This window comes from Chiloscyllium punctatum, chromosome 27 (genome assembly GCF_047496795.1).
Source record: "Chiloscyllium punctatum isolate Juve2018m chromosome 27, sChiPun1.3, whole genome shotgun sequence".
Taxonomy (NCBI): Eukaryota; Metazoa; Chordata; class Chondrichthyes; order Orectolobiformes; family Hemiscylliidae; genus Chiloscyllium; species Chiloscyllium punctatum.
Genome location: NC_092765.1, coordinates 38,741,819 through 38,759,901, shown reverse-complemented (window position 1 = coordinate 38,759,901; position 18,083 = coordinate 38,741,819).

Here is an 18,083-nt window from a genome sequence, read left to right as displayed (position 1 = left end):
TCACAGAATCTGCGAAATGCTCAGGCATAAAAGGAGGCCATTTGGCCCATTGTGGCTGCACTGACTCTTTAAGTGAGCACATAGTGCCAATGTCCTGCCTTTTCCCCATACCCATGCATGTTACTTTTATCCAAGTAATCATCAAATGTTTTTTTTCAATTGATACTGCCCTGACCACACTTTCAGGCACTGCATTCCATGCCCTCACTGCTCACTGAGTGAAAAAGGTTTTTCTCCTTCACTCTTAGTTATTTTGCAGATAATCTTAGTTCTTTGCCCTCTTCTTGTTGTTCCTCTTCACAAGCACTTAGCATGACAATCCCTTTGTCTGAGACACTACACAGTCTGGCATTGACTCCATTTTCCCTACTGAGCTCTACAATCTGTGCAGTCTGTAAATAGGGTGAATTCTTCATTTGGGTGGTCTCCACAACCCCATAATGAGGTTCCAACACATCAAAATGATTCTTTAAACTCCAATCATGTTAGCACTTCCACCAGACACATCTGTTTGTTCTGGTGTTGCTAAATTAATCCTACAGGAGAAAGGTAAAGTAAATTCAGTACTTAGAGACCCAGCCCCATCAATTTCGTTGAAGTTAAATTTTGTTTATACAAAAGCCAATAAAACTGTGAATGCTGTAACTCAGAAATTACTGAAAAAAGCTCCGCAGATCTGGTAGCACCTGTAGAGATACATCAGAGTTTCAGGTCAAGTGGCCCTTTCTCAGTTCTGGAATGAAACCTCAACTCTGATTTCTCTCCACAGACCTGCTGAGCTTTTCCAGCAATCTCTTTTTGAATTTTATTTATGCTGCATTGGAATTGGTGACCCTATGGCCAACGTTTCAGAGGTTGGATTCTATGACAGTCCACTTTCTGTGAAATCTGAATTGCAATGACCTTGCTATATTTGCCAAGGTGTTTGCTGTTTCATGTACTCATGTTGAAAACCCATCAGCTGCCCAATTCCTCTAGCACCTGCCACACAAACAACACTGACCCAGTGAAATGAGAACTGAACATGTCAGAAATAATGAGTGGGTCCTTCACCAACTTAAAAGAGAAAAAATAGCTTGAATATTCTAGGGTAGGCCCTTCGTCTTTCGAATGAGACATTAAACTGAGGTCCCAGCTATCAGCTCAGCTGGATGTGAAAGATCCCCTAGCTCGATTTCAGAGAGACGATGAGGGTTTATCCCCAGTATCCTGACTCAATATCGATCCCTCAATCAACAAAAACAGATTTCTGGCCATTCTCAAATTGGCTGGAATGTTCTTAGCTCCTGAATGATGTGGACGTTAGCAAAAATGTTGGGAGAATCAACTGGGACGTCCAGTGAAGAACTTCTTGAGAAGAAGTCTCATTTTGCAACCAAGTCCCAAATGGTAAGACAAGATTCTGGCAGGAGCTATGAGGTGCCAATTTGACTCCTTTGCTGGTCATTTTCAGTCTTATTGTTAAATAATCTCACCCCTGTAAGATGCAATTTCCCATTGTCCCGCTGCTGGATAGACATTTGATGGCAGCAATTCCCGACATGAATATCGGAACAGATACCTGGTAATTCCAGCTCCCCCCACCAGACCATCAACTTGGAAACATGGCACCAACATCTCAGGGTATACTGCACAGGTAGCAGCTACACACACCTCTTGTCCACAGATGTTGGTGTCTGATCTTGTACCCACTGCACCTGCCGCTTACAGTATATTTCTGCATTTCAGTGCTGCACCTCTTATTGTAATGCTTTGTAGACAGGGACTGAGAGTCATCCTATAGGTGAAAACAAGGTATCCCTGAGGGCTGATTCCTTGTTCTCTCCATGCTCACTCATCTTGAGATTGCTTCGATGCTCACAGCACCCCTGCCTTGCCTTGGCTTTTTGTGTTTTGCCACACAGCCAAATCTTAGATGTTCATAATAACTTTCTCTTGCCTTGTCTTTCAGCACAGACACAAAGCCAGGCAGCTTGTCATGGTCATCAGTAGTGATTGGTCAAGAGGCTGGACATGTTGCTGTATGGTACTGTACTATGTCAATCTCACAACATGTGCCAGCAGTGTATGAGCCACATGCTCTCCATGTGCTTGAAGCAAACAGTCATGTCTGAAAGCCCTTAGTCAATTCAAGAGAGAGACCATTCAGGCAGAGAGTCTTTGAACCATCCAATATCAGATCAGAAGCTTTGGCGTGGCAAGACTCAGGGTAGGCAGCACAGAGGGTCAGTGTTTACCACTACTGCCTCACAGCGCCAGGGACCTGGATTTGATTCCTGCCTTGTGTGACTGTGTGGAGTTTGCATGTTCTCCCCACACCTCGTGCATTTCCATTGGGTGCTCCGGTTTCCTCCCATAATTCAAAGGTTGAGTGGATTGGCCAGGCTCAATTGCCCTGTAGTGTCTTGGGATGTGCAAGCTGGTGGAAATGCAGGGTTAAGGGGATAGTGCAGGTTGATCTTCAGAGGGTCACTACAGTCTTGCTGGGTGAATGGTCTCTGACTGCACTGCAGAGATTCTACGGTTCAATGTTCCTTTCCTTGTAGGGAGTGAGGAAGTGAATTTTAGGCACCCCACAACCCATCTTGGTTCTTTCTGCAGTTGTGTGGGCAATTTTCAGCTGGAAGTGGGCAAAAGGAGGAAGTAAATGATGTAAAAGTGGCTGGCACGGTTGTTGGTGCTGATGGAGATGGCAGAAAGCTGGTGAGGAGTGCCAGGTGAGTGAACAGGCTACAGAGTGGGGATTGAGAATTCATATTCTGAGGGGATTGGATGGGCAAGGGTGAGTGAGGGAAGCTGTTACATGTAAAATTGGAAGTGGTAGAGCCTGAGTCTTTGTGGAAAGTGAGATGATTCAGCTCATTGTTGTCCATATTCATCAGCGTGCACAAATATGAATGTTAGTCTGTGGTGCCAAGGCAACAAACATAGAGGCAAATGATTAGAGTTGGAAAGGGTAAAATAGAAACCTTTTGCATCAGGCTTGGCCAAAACCACAGAGAGAGGAAGAAAAACGGGTAAATTTGCTTGTCAAAGCTGTTAAAGAAAAGAAGTCCGAACCTCTGGAATTCCCTTCCTATTCAAGACTTCTGTACCTTTCCCTGTGTCTTCAAAGTACGCCCTTTAATCTACCTCTCACCAAACTTTTAGTGACTATTAGTCACGGTCCCTCCTTTGACTCATTATCAAGTTTAGTCAAATTATGCTCCAGTGAAAAACCTTGAGATGTTGTACAGCATTACAGATACTATTTAAATGTCCATTTTTATTATAGTGGTAATCCATGCTATAACCATTGTACTTTAATAGATTGGGAGGATCTCAAGACTGGAAAAAGTGAGGACTGCAGATGCTGGAGATCAGAGTGGAAGAATGTTGTGGTGGAAAAGCACAGCTGGTCAGGCAGCATCCGAGGAGCAGAAGAATCGATGTTTCGGGCATAAGCCCTTCAACATCGAGTTGATTTTGCAGACTAATCTGTCCCCTAAGATGTTTGAGATTTGTGGAGATTGTTTGAGCTGCACTCATTCAAGTGAGGAGTGAATATTTTCTACCCTTGAACTTAGTTGATGATGGACAGACTCAGCAGAATCTGGTTGAGAATCACATTGAGAAACAAGCATCTATATTGTTCTTGTAGTCACAGTGTCAATATGACTGATCTAGTGAAGTTTCTATTTTTATTATTCATCCATTAAAATTGAGTATTGCTGACTGGTCCAGCATTTATTGCCCATTCCTAGTTGGCCTTGCAAATGTGGTAGTGAGCAATTATCTTGAACTGCTGCAGTCTGTCTTGTGTAAATACTCATACAGCTATTAAGGAGGCATTTCCAGGATTTTGACCCCATAACATTGAAGGAATGCTGATAGATTCCGAAGTCAGGATGGTGAATGGGCTGCAGGGAAATTTACAGGTGGGAGTGTTGCCATGTATCAGCTGGCCTTTTCCATTTAGATGACAGTGCGTTTCAAAGGTGCAGTCTAATGAGGTTGACGAATTTCTGCCCACTTGTAACCTTCAAACTGGATATTGTACAGGTCTTGCTGGATTTGGGCATGAACTGCTTCAGTATCTGAGGAGACATGGACAGTGCTGAACATTGTGCAGTCATCAGCAAATACTCCCATTTCTGACCTTGTGATAGAGGGGAGGTTATTGATGAAGCTGTTGAAGGTGGTTGGGCCGAGGACAATACCCTTGCAGTGATGTCCTGGAGCTGAGGTGACTGACCTCCAATAACCACAAACATCTTACTTTGTGTCAGGTATGACTCCAACCAATGGGACAGCCTTCTCTCAATTCCCATTGACTCTAGTTTTCGGAGGCTTCTTGATGCCACACTATTTGATGTCAAGGGCAGTCACTCTCACTTCTCTTCGGCAATTCTGCTCTTTTGTCCACCGAGGCTATAATGAGATCAGAAGCTGAATCCAAACTGACCATCAGTGAGCAGGTCACTAATAAACAAGTGCTGCATGATAGCTCTGTTGATGACCTCTTCTATTAAAGGAATTCTGGTCAATGATGACCTTTAGGATAAAAGGCAGCTAACTTGGTAGTGATGGATTTGCTGAAAGTAAGTGGCTGGTATTTATGTCCTTAACTGATGGAAATGTTCGGATGGAATTGCCTGGCAATTATCTACCATGCACTCCCAATTGTAAGTCTATGCTTGAATATTCTCCAAGCCCTGCTGTAGATCTATGAATCTTCTGTTTGTGAGTTTTATTTATTATAGTCATTGCTTCAATCGATAGTTGTGGAAAAAGATAACAATGGGAGACTTTTCATGGTCTGTGCTCAGGTACATTACGTGGTTTCAGAATGGGAAAAGCAAACAGAATTTTCCAATTTTCCTTCATGCATCCTCTAACATGTCTGACTTTCCAATACTGGATTATTTGGCACTGACTATAGGAACATGTTAGAGGAAGCTCCATCTAGATTTTCTTTAACAATCCTCTGTGCAAAAACAGAACTAACTTCCTGGTATATTGCTCTTTTGCTCATTCTATTTTTTTTAATGCCTTGCTTCTGATTTTCTAGCTCACAAGGATAATCCTTCAAAAACATCTCTTGCATTAAAAGCTGCCTGAGATTTAAACCTTTTTGTTCAAAATTATAATCTTTCATTGTTGGTCTAATTTTAGAGAGCTTTAGCTGTGCCTTTTCTTTGGCTCAAAGTTCTTTCCTTTCATGGAGAGCATCAATTACTATATATAATGATTCCTTTTTTCGTAAGTTCCCTTAATTAGCAGCATTTTTACCTGGAAATGCTTCCTTTGTTATGATATCCACTGCACGCTGTTTGCTGGAGCCTCTGATCATAACTTTCTAGGAGAAAGTGAGGACTGCAGATGCTGGAGATCAGAGCTGAAAACGTGTTGCTGGAAAAGCGCAGCAGGTCAGGCAGCATCCAAGGAACAGGAGAATCGATGTTTCGGGCATGAGCCCTTCTTCAGGAATGAGGAGAGTGTGCTAAGCAGGCTAAAATAAAAGGTAGGGAGGAGGGACTTGGGGGAGGGGCATTGGAAATGTGATAGGTGGAAGGAGGTTAAGGTGAGGGTGATAGGCCGGAGTGGGGGTGGGGGCAGAGAGGTCAGGAAGAAGATTGCAGGTTAGGAAGGTGGTGCTGAGTTTGAGGGTTGGGACTGAGACAAGGTGGGGGGAGGGGAAATGAGGAAACTGGAGAAATCTGAGTTCATCCCTTGTGGTTGGAGGGTTCCTAGGCGGAAGATGAGGCGCTCTTCCTCCAACCGTCGTGTTGCTATGGTCTGGCGATGGAGGAGTCCAAGGACCTGCATGTCCTTGGTGGAGTGGGAGGGGGAGTTGAAGTGTTGAGCCACGGGGTGGTTGGGTTGGTTGGTCCAGGTGTCCCAGAGGTGTTCTCTGAAACATTCCGCAAGTAGGCGGCCTGTCTCCCCAATATAGAGGAGGCCACATCAGGTGCAGCGGATGCAGTAAATGATGTGTGTGGAGGTGCAGGTGAATTTGTGGCGGATATGGAAGGATCCCTTGGGGCCTTGGAGGGAAGTAAGGGGGGAGGTGTGGGCACAAGTTTTGCATTTCTTGCGGTTGCAGGGGAAGGTGCCGGGAGTGAAGGTTGTGTTGGTGGACCTGACAAGGGAGTCACATAGGGAATGGTCTTTTCGAAATACTGATAGGGAAGGGGAGGGAAATATATCCCTGGTGGTGGGGTCCATTTGGAGGTGGCGGAAATGACGGCGGATGATATGATGTATATGGAGGTTGGTGGGGTGGTAGGTGAGGACCAGTGGGGTTCTGTCCTGGTGGTGATTGGAGGGGCGGGGCTTAAGGGCGGAGGAGCAGGAAGTGGAGGAGATGTGGTGGAGAGCATCGTCGATCACGTCTGGGGGGAAATTGCGGTCTTTGAAGAAGGAGGCCATCTGGATTGTTTGGTATTGGAACTGTTCCTCCTGGGAGCAGATGCAGCGGAGTCGAAGGAATTGGGAATATGGGATGGCGTTTTTACAGGGAGCAGGGTGGGAGGTGGTGTAGTCTAGGTAGCTGTGGGAGTCGGTCGGTTTATAGTAAATGTCCGTGTTGATTCGGTCACCCAAGATAGAAATGGAGAGATCTAGGAAGGGGAGGGAGGAGTCTGAGACTGTCTAGATAAATTTGAGGTTATGGTGGAAGGTTTTGGTAAAGTGGATGAACTGTTCAACCTCCTCGTGGGAGCACGAGGCAGCGCCGATACAGTCATCGATATGGCGGATGAAAAGGTGGGGTGTGGTGCCAGTGTAGCTGCGGAAGATGGACTGTTCCACATATCCTACGAAGAGGCAGGCATAGCTGGGGCCCATGCAGGTGCCCATGGCTACTCCTTTGGTTTGGAGGAAGTGGGAGGATTGGAAAGAGAAGTTGTTCAGAGTGACGACCAGTTCAGTCAGTCGAAGGAGAGTGTCAGTGGAAGGGTACTGGTTGGTACGGCGGGAAAGGAAGAAGCGGAGGGCTTTGAGTCCTTCCTGATGGGGGATGGAGGTGTACAGGGACTGGATGTCCATGGTGAAGATAAGGTGTTGGGGACAGGGGAAGCAAAAATCATGGAGGAGATGGAGGGCATGGGTGGTGTCCCGAATGTAGGTGGGGAGTTCTTGGACTAAGGGGGACAGGACCGTATCGAGGTATGAAGAAATGACTCCGGTGGGGCAGGAGCAGGCTGAGACAATGGGTTGGCCGGGGCAGTCAGGTTTGTGGATTTTGGGCAGGAGGTAGAAACGGGTGGTGCGGGGTTGTGGGACTATGAGGTTGGAGGCGGTGGATGGGAGATCCCCTGAGGTGATGAGTTTATGGATGGTCTCGGAGATGATGGTTTGGTGGTGGGAGGTGGGGTCATGGTCAAGGGGGCAGTAGGAAGAGGTGTCCGTGAGCTGGCGTTTAGCCTCAGCGGTATAAAGGTTGGTGCGCCAAACTACTACCGTGCCTCCTTTGTCTGCCGGTTTGATAGTGAGGTTGGGGTTGGAACGGAGGGAGTAGAGGGCTGCAAGTTCAGAGGGTGAGAAGTTGGAATGGGTGAGAGGGGTGGAGAGGTTGAGGCGGTTAATATCGCGGCGGCAGTTAGCTGTGAAGAGATCGAGGGCGGGTAAGAGGCTAGCACAGGGTGTCCAGGTGGATGGGGTGCATTGGAGGCGGGAGAAGGGGTCATCAGAGGGTGAGCGAGAATCTGGTTGAAGAAGTCGGCGCGGAGGTGAAAGCGGCGGAAGAATTGTTTGATGTCTCGCCACGTGTTGAACTCGTTAATCCGAGAGCGTAGGGGAATGAAGGTGAGGCCTCTGCTGAGGACTGATCTTTCATCCTCAGAGAGGGGTAGTTTTGGAGGGATGGTGAAAACACGGCAGGGCTGGGAGCTAGGACCTGGTGTGGGGCTGCCACCTTGTCTCAGTCCCAACCCTCGAACTCAGCACCACCTTCCTAACCTGCAATCTTCTTCCTGACCTCTCCGCCCCCACCCCCACTCCGGCCTATCACCCTCACCTTAACCTCCTGCCACCTATCACATTTCCAACGCCCCTCCCCCAAGTCCCTCCTCCCTCCCTTTTATCTTAGCCTGCTTGGCACACTCTCCTCATTCCTGAAGAAGGGCTCATGCCCGAAACGTCAATTGTCCTGCTCCTTGGATGCTGCCTGACCTGCTGCGCTTTTCCAGCAACACATTTTCACCTCTGATCATAACCACCCTGTTAGAACTTTGCCATTTAAAATTCAATATTGCAATTTTCAAAATATCCCTTTTGAGGAAATTTTGAATTGACCATAATGACATACACTTGATTGTGCATCAAGGATGAATGCTCTTTTATTTGACTGTGGTCTGATAACTCCATTGAATTTAGTGTTGGTAGACCATAAATTAAATAATGTAGAATAATCTCAATGAAGGATGATGATTTCCATATTGATTTCTTTCCAAGAAGAGCCCAGGTTATAAATGGATGTAATTGTCACTTAATATTTCCCCTAATTTCTGATAAGCTTTTGAGAAACAAATGCTCTTTCACATCATCTAACTATTCCTTCATTTGAAGTATAACTGTGACATCTCTGCTCTCAAAAAGCTTAGCGTCATTAAATGCCATTTATCAGTTCTTCGCCCATTCTACCATTTTATCATGACTCCAATTCATTTAGTTATTAAACATATTCAGTATGTGTCCAGTTCATTTTATCTACCATTCAGAATCACAGAACAGTTTTAGCTCATGGGGATGACTTTATCTTCCCTTCACCTGCTGTTAATGAGAAGAGAATGGTCTCATAATGGGTGAATAGTTGCATTACCTCATTGACACTGGCAATGAGGATGGCTCCATTGTCTGCCATTGTGTGTCCAGATACTTGCCTATTCTGGGCAATGGGTCCCTTTTAACACGGGTATCAGGGCCTAAATAGAATCCTATTTAATATGTGAGGTGGCAACCGGCCAATTTATGCACTCAGGTTATTTTTAAAAACATTGGAAAAGAAGATATTCAACAAATGTAACTTTGTTTTTTTTTGTGGACCTCGAAGAAGCAGATAATCACTGTAACTTCTGTCACGATTGCAGGGACTGTACTGTCCATGATTATGACCCTCCTCCCCACCCTCTCCAATACATACTGCGGACTCTTGTGCTGAATCTGCCAGGCTGCTTTGCATCAGTGGAAAATGCCCTGCAGCTCACCTAATGAATGGAAGAGTGGTCAGGACCTCAAAATGGTGAGGTGGTCTCTAGGCTGATGAAATTGGCAGCTAACTAAAGGTCAAAGTTGATTCCTCTGACTGTAAACAGTTGCAAAGATCTCCTGTTGTGTTTGATTTGTAGTGTGCAGGACTCCTTTGTGAATTTTTGATCGATCCATAAAAGAGCATGCAATCCAATCCTGTTTCCTTCCTGCATTTGTACAACAATGGGCTAAGATCCAAAGAGTAACTTCACTTTGCTTCAAGAAGGAAAGGTCTCAGGGAACCATTCTGACATGTGGGAGGCTTACCACCATCTTCTCAAGGGTCATCAATGTTGGCCTAACTGGCAACACATATATCCCAAGAAAGAATTAAATAAGAGGACATTTAGCTGCACATATTAAAGAAGTACAGAGATGAATGGGCACAGATAAAAGATTTTACACATTGTACGGTCACACACAATCATGGAAGTCTGCATTAGTTAATGATAGTAGACACTAGTCCTTTCATCCTAGGGTTTTGGGTTCATGAGATGAAAGCCTCTATAGTACCAACTTTAAGTATAGATTCAAACAAGTTCTTAGAGGGGATAGGTTATTGCAAACAAAAAGACCTTCCATTCCATTGATATCAAAGGCAAAAATGAGGTTAGAGATGGGTGGTTCAGTGTGAGTTGAGGCACAAATTTGAAGCAAAACAGATTGAAGCATGCTTCGCACTTAAGTACTATACATGATAACCACCCTGTCAGTTTGATAATGACATGGGCTAGCTGAAATGGAATTCAATCTATTCCCCCATTCTTTGCTTCACCTGGCACAAGACAGAAAGTCAAGGTTCCCTCGATCTGCAGAAAAAGATTATGGTGAAACAGAAGAAAAATTCTTAATATTATATTACAGAAACTCAATTAAAAAAACATAAATGAATAAGGAAAGAATTGAATAGAAATAGGAAACAATGAAAATTATATTTGACGATATGACCAGATCAAATGAGCCATGAAAATAAGTATAAGAGAAAAATATCAAGTACCATTAACAAACTGAATAAAAGTGATGACACCTTAATATATTATAAGGTGAAACAGAATAACAGGAGCAGAAGTAATATGGAAAAGAGAAAAAGGTACAATTAAATAGAGAATAAAAATTAATTAAGTGAAGACAGCGATGCATTGACAAGGGGTGTAATTGAAGTTTACCGAGTGGAGGCTATTTCATTAAAGAGAACATTTATGACTTTTGAGTAATTCTATCAATGTTAGCAATAAACTGGCTGCTTTGTTTCTCTCAGCACAATACATTTTCAGAAATTTAAAGGGCTCTGCCACCCCACTCTCAGTGACACAATTCTGAATTTGGTGCGAGTGTAAAATTAAAAATTATTTTTATGAGAACTCTTATTTATTTGGCATCATTAAGGTAATGAAGTGTTCCAAAGTACTTCACAGGAGCATGATACAGCAAAAATAATTGGATACTGAACTACATATGGAGGTATGAGAGTAGATGTTCAAAAACTTATTCTGTCATGTTACGTCTCATAGTCAATAGATCAGTGTACTAATAAGACACTTGTTCTAACATCCTATCAAAAGATCTAAGGGTATAAAGGTCTCAGACTCCATCTTACCTGGGATCACTTGAAGCCTGACATGCATGAAGAAGTATAGAAAATAGTCAAAAGTTAATAGAATGGTGGCCTTTATATCTAGAGGAATATAAGGACACAAAAGATATGGTGCAGTTGTATGAAACCCGAGTTAGTCCCCACTTGGAAAGATATGAGCACCACATCCTAGGAAGGATATACTGGCCTTGGAAGGAGTGCAACATGGGTTTATAAGAATGATATCTGGACTTCAGAGATTAAGTTATGAGGAGAGATTATATGCAAATTAGGTCTCTTTTCTCTAAAATTTAGAAGGTTAAGGGATGATCTAGATGAAATCTTCAACATAGTAACAGGAAAGGACAGGACAGATGAAGATAAACTTTTTCCACCTTTTGTTGATTCTAGAATAAGGAGCATAGTCTGAGAATTAAGGCCATTCTGTTCAGGAGAGATGTTAAGAAGCGCATCTAAACAAAAATGTGGTAGATGTCTGGAACACTTTTCCACAAGCAAGAGATGATAATAGATCAGTTGCTAGTTGTAAATACAAAATAGAATTTTTTGTTCAGCAACAGTATTAAGGGATATAGGCCAAAGGTTAGTATAGAAAAGATCATGATCTCATTGAATTGTGGAACAGACTCAAAGGGGCTGAATGGCCTACTCCTGTTTATAGGTCCCAATGTTACTGGATGCAAACTGCTCAATTGTAATCTGATGTTTGTATATAATAGTAAGCTGGAATAAATAACTGTTACATTCTTCAAAACCATGATATCCACACTTAAATCCTTCCATCCAGGAGATAATATAAGCATTGCTCTCTCAGGTGAAACATTCTGTTGGAAGCAAAATCATGATCAAAGACAGATTTGAAGGAGAATGGTGAGGTGGAGAGGCAGAGTAATATAGAGAAGCTATGTCGAGCCTAGGCCCAAGGTATCTAAAAACATGGCCCCTTATGATCAGAATTGGGAACGTTCAAAAGGCCAGAATTAGAGTATAGAGATTGCAGAGGATTTTGAAAGTGGAGAACATTACAGAAATAGGAAGGGTGGGTTCATGAATAGATTTGAAAACAAGCAAGGGCATTTTAAATGTTTTATTTTTTTAAAAATTGAGGTGCTGTTTAACCAGGATCCAGCACTGTGCAGAGACTGCAGGACTGAAAGCTGAATGGGATTTGGTGCAGGTCAAACCTGGTCAGCCTTAACGTTTGGAGCATGCATTTGCATTGATGCCACTCATCTTAGACAATAAACCAAGGCCATAAAGTAGCCTCATTGTGTGAGATGTATACATAGCGGAAGAATAATTACCTGATTCTTATTTGCCCATCATTTATTGGTAAATGCATTTTATAGTTGGATACTCCAGCGGGCGTGTCACAAAGATCCGAGAATCTTTGTTCTAGATCAGCTAAACAATGATTATGGCAAAAATTGTCCATAGTGTGGAAAAGAAAAAAAAAAGCAAGCTTCTAATTCCTGTTCACTGTCCAGTGACCCTTGTTAACTGCTGTGTGGATATCAGTCAAAGACAGATCAGGCTATGGTAAACACCTGTGAACTTATTGTATAGTCTCACCCATGAAAACGTTTTGCTTTCGACTTAGGATATGTAGATCCTTAAGTTGTAAACTAGGGGGTTCCAGGCAATCAGCAAAGGGCCATCATTTCTATGCAGAGCGCCAACCAAGGAGGTTTAGGGCTCAGTCAAGCAATTTATACAGGATCACCTCCAATACTGGATATTTAGGAATGAGGAGAAACAGTCAAAAACTGTGGTGCTGGAAAAGCACAGCAGGTCAGGCAGCATCCAAGGTGTGGGAGAATCGACATTTTGGGCATAAGCCCTTCATCGGGAATGTGGAATTAGGAGTTAGGGCAAGCATGGATCAATGGGGCCTAGCATCAAATTTAAGAGGAAAGCAGGCCCAAAGCTGCCCAGTGAGAAGAATATAATCTTGGAAATGCTGTGCTGGATGTGAAATAGAGCCTTTATAGGTAATGGGCAATTTTTGACACCAATTACGCACAATGAGGGAAACAGAGATGATTTGACATAAGGAAATTCATAGTTAAACTGTGAAGAAACACAATAAAAGAATTGAGAGCTAATAGGGGCCCACAGACTCACTAGCTTGTTATTTGACTAAGGTTGGATCAGAAACACTTTGATTTCTGTGGCATTCCTTGCTATGTTTCCTAATTTTCCATGCTGTTGTCTTTTTCTGCTTGTTATTCACAATGGGATTACTTTGGGTAGCTAACACAGCAAGTAGACATGCAGTCTTATGCCCTAGCAGGTTTTCCCAGGGGTATGGCAATGTGTACAGAGCTCTTTATGAATGTGACAATTTTATTTAAAGTGCTCGTGGATCTGTATTAATATTAAACAGGGATTCAGTAAGTCAGTGAATGCTTACAAGGAAGTTAGCTACTGTTCCATGTACAGTTCTGATCAACATATTGGACGAAGGATATAATTGCTCTTGAGAGAGTATAGAGGAGATTTACAAGAATGTTGTTAAGGCTTGAAAATTGGAGGTATGAAAGATTGGTTGATTTCCCTTAGAACAGAGGAGGCTGGTGATAAATTAATTGACGTGTGCAAAATAGCGATGGGGCTTCGGTTAGAGTGGACAGGAATAACTTGCTTCCCTGAATGGAGATGTTAATTACCAGGAAGCACAGATTTAAGGTGACTGATAGAATGATAGATAGAGAGTATGAGGAAAAGGGTTTCCATCCAAAGGGTGGTGGGTTTCTGGAATTCTGGAATTTTCCAGGTTGGTTAGTGGCTGAGGAAGACTTCCACAGCTCATTTCACACCTGCAGATGGAGCATTGTAACTTGTCAAGTTATAGTCAGAAATCACACAACACCAGCTTATAGTCCAACAAGTTTATTTGAACTCACAAGCTTTCAGAGTATTGGCTCCTTTGTCAGTTGAAATCTGACTTCAACTGATGAAAGAACAGCTCTCCAAAAGCTTGTGATTTATAACCTGGGGTCATGTGATGTCTGACTTTGTCCACCCCAGTCCAACACTGGCACCTCCATCTCTGGTCAGGCTATAGTCCAGGTATTAAGTTAAAAATCACACAACACCAAGTTATAGTCCAATAGGTTTAATTGGAAGCACACTAGCTTTCGGAGCGACGCTCCTTCATCAGGTGTTAGTGGAGGGCTCAATCCTAACATTGAGCGCTCCACTACCACCTGATGAAGGACCGTCGCTCCGAAAGCTAGTGTGCTTCCAATTAAACTTGTTTGACACTAACCTGGTGTTGTGTGATTTTTAACTTTGTACACCCCAGTCCAACACTGGTATCTCCAAATCCACGTATTAAGGTTGAGATTAGAATGGGTAGCTAGTCTATTCAGTTGCTAAATACAAATGGCATTTCTGTTTGCTGTGAATTTCTCTTTAGTGTCAAAACATCAATATTTATGGAAGTTCCACACACAGAAAAATCTTATTTTTAATGTTGACATAACGATCATTATTTGCTTGCAGTGTGGTGTTACCAATGTCATAATCCAATTTGGATGTTAAATTGCAAATAGCTGTCTACAAACCCACCAACATTCATGAACCTTCTCTATTTTTGGTTTCATAAATTAGAAAGCTAAGATGAGATTTGCATTCACGTTTTTCTACAGCTGTGTAAAAGGTGTTGAATCCTAGAATTACACAACAGTGAAGGATTCCACCAGCCTCTATCAATTCTTCAAAAGAGGAATCCAAGTAATCCCACTCCTCTTCCTTTTAAAATAGTTTGACAAAATGTTCTTCCACTATTTTTCCAATAATAAAAGATTGAACCTGACATTTTCTTTTTTCTAAGTCTGAGCTGCAACAAATGATTTGGCAGGGTTTCTCCCATAAGCATGATGCAGTTTCCTCCTGCTGTATAAAACTCAACCCGTTAACTATCCACCTTATTTCTTGGCATCCCTCACATTTGATTCCAACCTAATCCTCCCATACATCCTTCCCAGAACAATTCACCGCTCAACAGATGTCCTGGAATTCACTGCCAGCACTTGCACCTATGCCAGCTTTTCAAGTCCCATTGTACACCCAGACAAGTACTGTCAATCCGGAGCTGCCCTGCATGATTCCTGACATTTCCCTTTGACATGGCAGATGGGGCAAATCATTACTCTGATGTGCGGGCAGCGACAGGTATCATGAGCTTCCTTTACACAGAAAGGCAAGGCAAGTCAAGAGAGGAGCTGTGAACATCCAGGTAGGGTCAATATGAGCATGTGCTCTAAAAGCACGAGAAGGAATCAGGGATATACCTTTGTATGGACCATGAACTGGGTGCATGTCCCTGAGCAAACAGTTGTCAGCGCAGCGGCGGTGTAGAAGTGTCCAATAAATGGATCAGAGGCGTACCATGAGGGCTTTTAGAACATAGAAAAGTACAGCACAGTACAGGCCCTTCAGCCCACGATGTTATGCCGAGGATTAAGCCTAATATAAAATAACCTAACCCACATTCCCCTCAATTCACTGCTGTCCATGTACATATCCAGCAGTCGCTTAAATGTCCCTAATCACTCTGCTTCCACCACTACCACTGGCAACGCAGTCCATTCACTCACAACTTTCTGCGTAAAGAACCTACCTCTGATATCTCCTCTCTATTTTCCTCCTAAGGAAGTTGACATAAATTAAATGGTAACAACAGTGGACATGCGGTATATGTGGCTAGTGTCCATGGAGCATGCTCCGAGAAGTTAGTGCCAATGTCCAACATGGAGGTCACTTAAGCAAACTACAGTCGGAATCCACCAGGTACCGGCTCTGATGTCCCCCGTTGCTTTTTCTCAATGACTCGCCTGTTTGATAAGATAAAAAGTTGAACATTAGTGACGTGCATTAGGACATCAACAAGGTGTCTACAAACCCACCACCATATACAAACTTTCTCTATTTTTGGTTTCATAAATCAGAAAGCTGTGATGAGATTTGTATTCACATTTTTCTAGACCTGTGTAAAAGGTGTTGAATCCTCAAATTAGACAACAGTGAAGGATACCACCATGCCTGTGTCAATTCTTCAACAAGTAATAATCATTTTTATTGGCAACTTGCTGCTCCCTAAAGGGGAACTTGTCACATCACTTGTGAAAAATATAAGAAATGGAACAAGATTCTCCTGAATTTGATATTGACCTCGTCATAGCCCATGCCACACAGAGGTTCCACGCATAGAATCTGTTTCGACTGCCAGGCAATACAATCTAAATTCGAACAACTTACTACATTGAAGAATCTTCATCATTCCTCTGATTCTTTTTCTAATTACCTTAAACCTGTGTCCTCTCTTTCTCCTGTCTCTGTCACCGGAATCAGCTTCTCCTCAGTTACTCTATCAAAATGCTTTGCAATGTTGAACGCATTTTCTCTTCATTATCTTTGCTTCCCTCCCCACACAACTCAAGTGTCTTATCCATTTGGTTAGTTACAAATATTTGAGTACAGTGTTGTTTATAGGGCCTGAGTTTTGAAGGATTGGTGGAAAACAGTTTGCTTTCAAGTTTTGTGGGGTTGTTTCATTGAAAATTCACTCTGGACATTGGATTTTTTTTTAGCAAGGCTTCCTGTAAATCATTTAACTTGTAATAACTGCTTGCTTTGGTCTTGGCACCTGCTGGGCCTTTTGTGGTTTTTGAATTTTTTTTTAACTTGGCCATACAGATTCAGGGCTCATACTCACAAAGTAACCTGCCTGTAGTCATTCCCGACCTGAATTCCTTCACCTCACTCTCCATTTCACCAGCACTCGGAATCCTCTCGATTTCTGGCTCAAGCCTAACTAAATTACAGTCTACAAAGGATCTGAGACACTGCTGACTGAGAAAGAACCAGATTTCATTTAGTCATCCTCCCACCAGTCTAGTAGTGACCAGATCTAATTATGAAGTTATTAACCAATCCCAGCAATCAGATTCCAAACTTTTTGGAAACAGTTGCTTTTATATTGAAGTGAAATAACACAAATGGCTCAGGAGTGTCTGGAGGATTTGAATCTCACATTCCAGAACATTAAAAGCTTCATGATCAGATGATTTAATATTGCTAGTGATGGCTGGAAGTCCTGCCCTGAGAATATACATGTGATGCTATCTTTGTTAGTGACGTGGCCTGCAAATGTTCTATTCCTGCACACACGTGCTGGTGCATCACCAAGTAGTAGTGTTAGCCTTGAATGCAACCTGCTTTTTAATAGCCTTCTCCATTTGCCTTGCCACATTCAAAGATTTCCGTTTGTAAACTCAAATCTCTCTGTTCCATGAAAGCCATGCTATTTAATTCATATTGCCTCTCCTCGTTCTTTGTACCAAAACCCAGCACTTCACATTTCTCTGCAATTAATTGTAAGCCACATGTCTACCCATTTCCCCAGCCTAGGGCCCCTGGAGTCTGGAGCCATCCTCTTCAATGTCTACATTTCTGAGCTTTACATTCTGTGTAAACTTTGAAATTATGCTTGATATACCCAAGTTAAGTACCAAAATGAGCATCAATGATTCTGTCAAATTATGGAACGTTATTTGTAAAACTGCACTGCAATTCGAGACAAATAGGCTCAATGGGTGGCACAGTGGCACAGTGGTTAGCACTGCTGCCTCACAGCGCCAGAGACCCGGGTTCAATTCCCACCTCAGGCGACTGTGTGGAGTTTGCACGTTCTCCCCGTGTCTGCATGGGTTTCCTCCGGGTGCTCTGGTTTCCTCCCACATTCCAAAGATGTGCAGGTCAGGTGAATTGGCCATGCTAAATTGCCTGTAGTGTTAGGTAAGGGGTAAATGTAGGGGTATGGTGGGTTGCGCTTCGGCGGGGCGCTGTGGACTTGTTGGGCTGAAGGGCCTGTTTCCACACTGTAAGTAATCTAATCTAATCTAAAGGATTGTAACCTGTTAAGTCATAAACATCAATCCTGCAAATTGGATCTAGAAGAGGCTTAGAAGTTTTGTTGGACCTGTATGTTGTTTTATGTTTTATTTATATTTTTCTGTGAAATTGCTTTGTTCTTGATTGTAAAAAAGTCACTAACCTTTTTCAATTGGTAAACTTAAGACTTTGACCCATTCAGGCAGTGTAAGCACTAAAATGAGCAGTCAGAAGGATTGAAGCCATTTTTGCAAGTAGTTTCTTAAATATGACACAAGGTGGCAGGAAAGGCCAGTCAACTGATTGGATGTGACTTCCTCAGACACAAAAGATTATTTTAACCCTGCCTTTCCAGGGT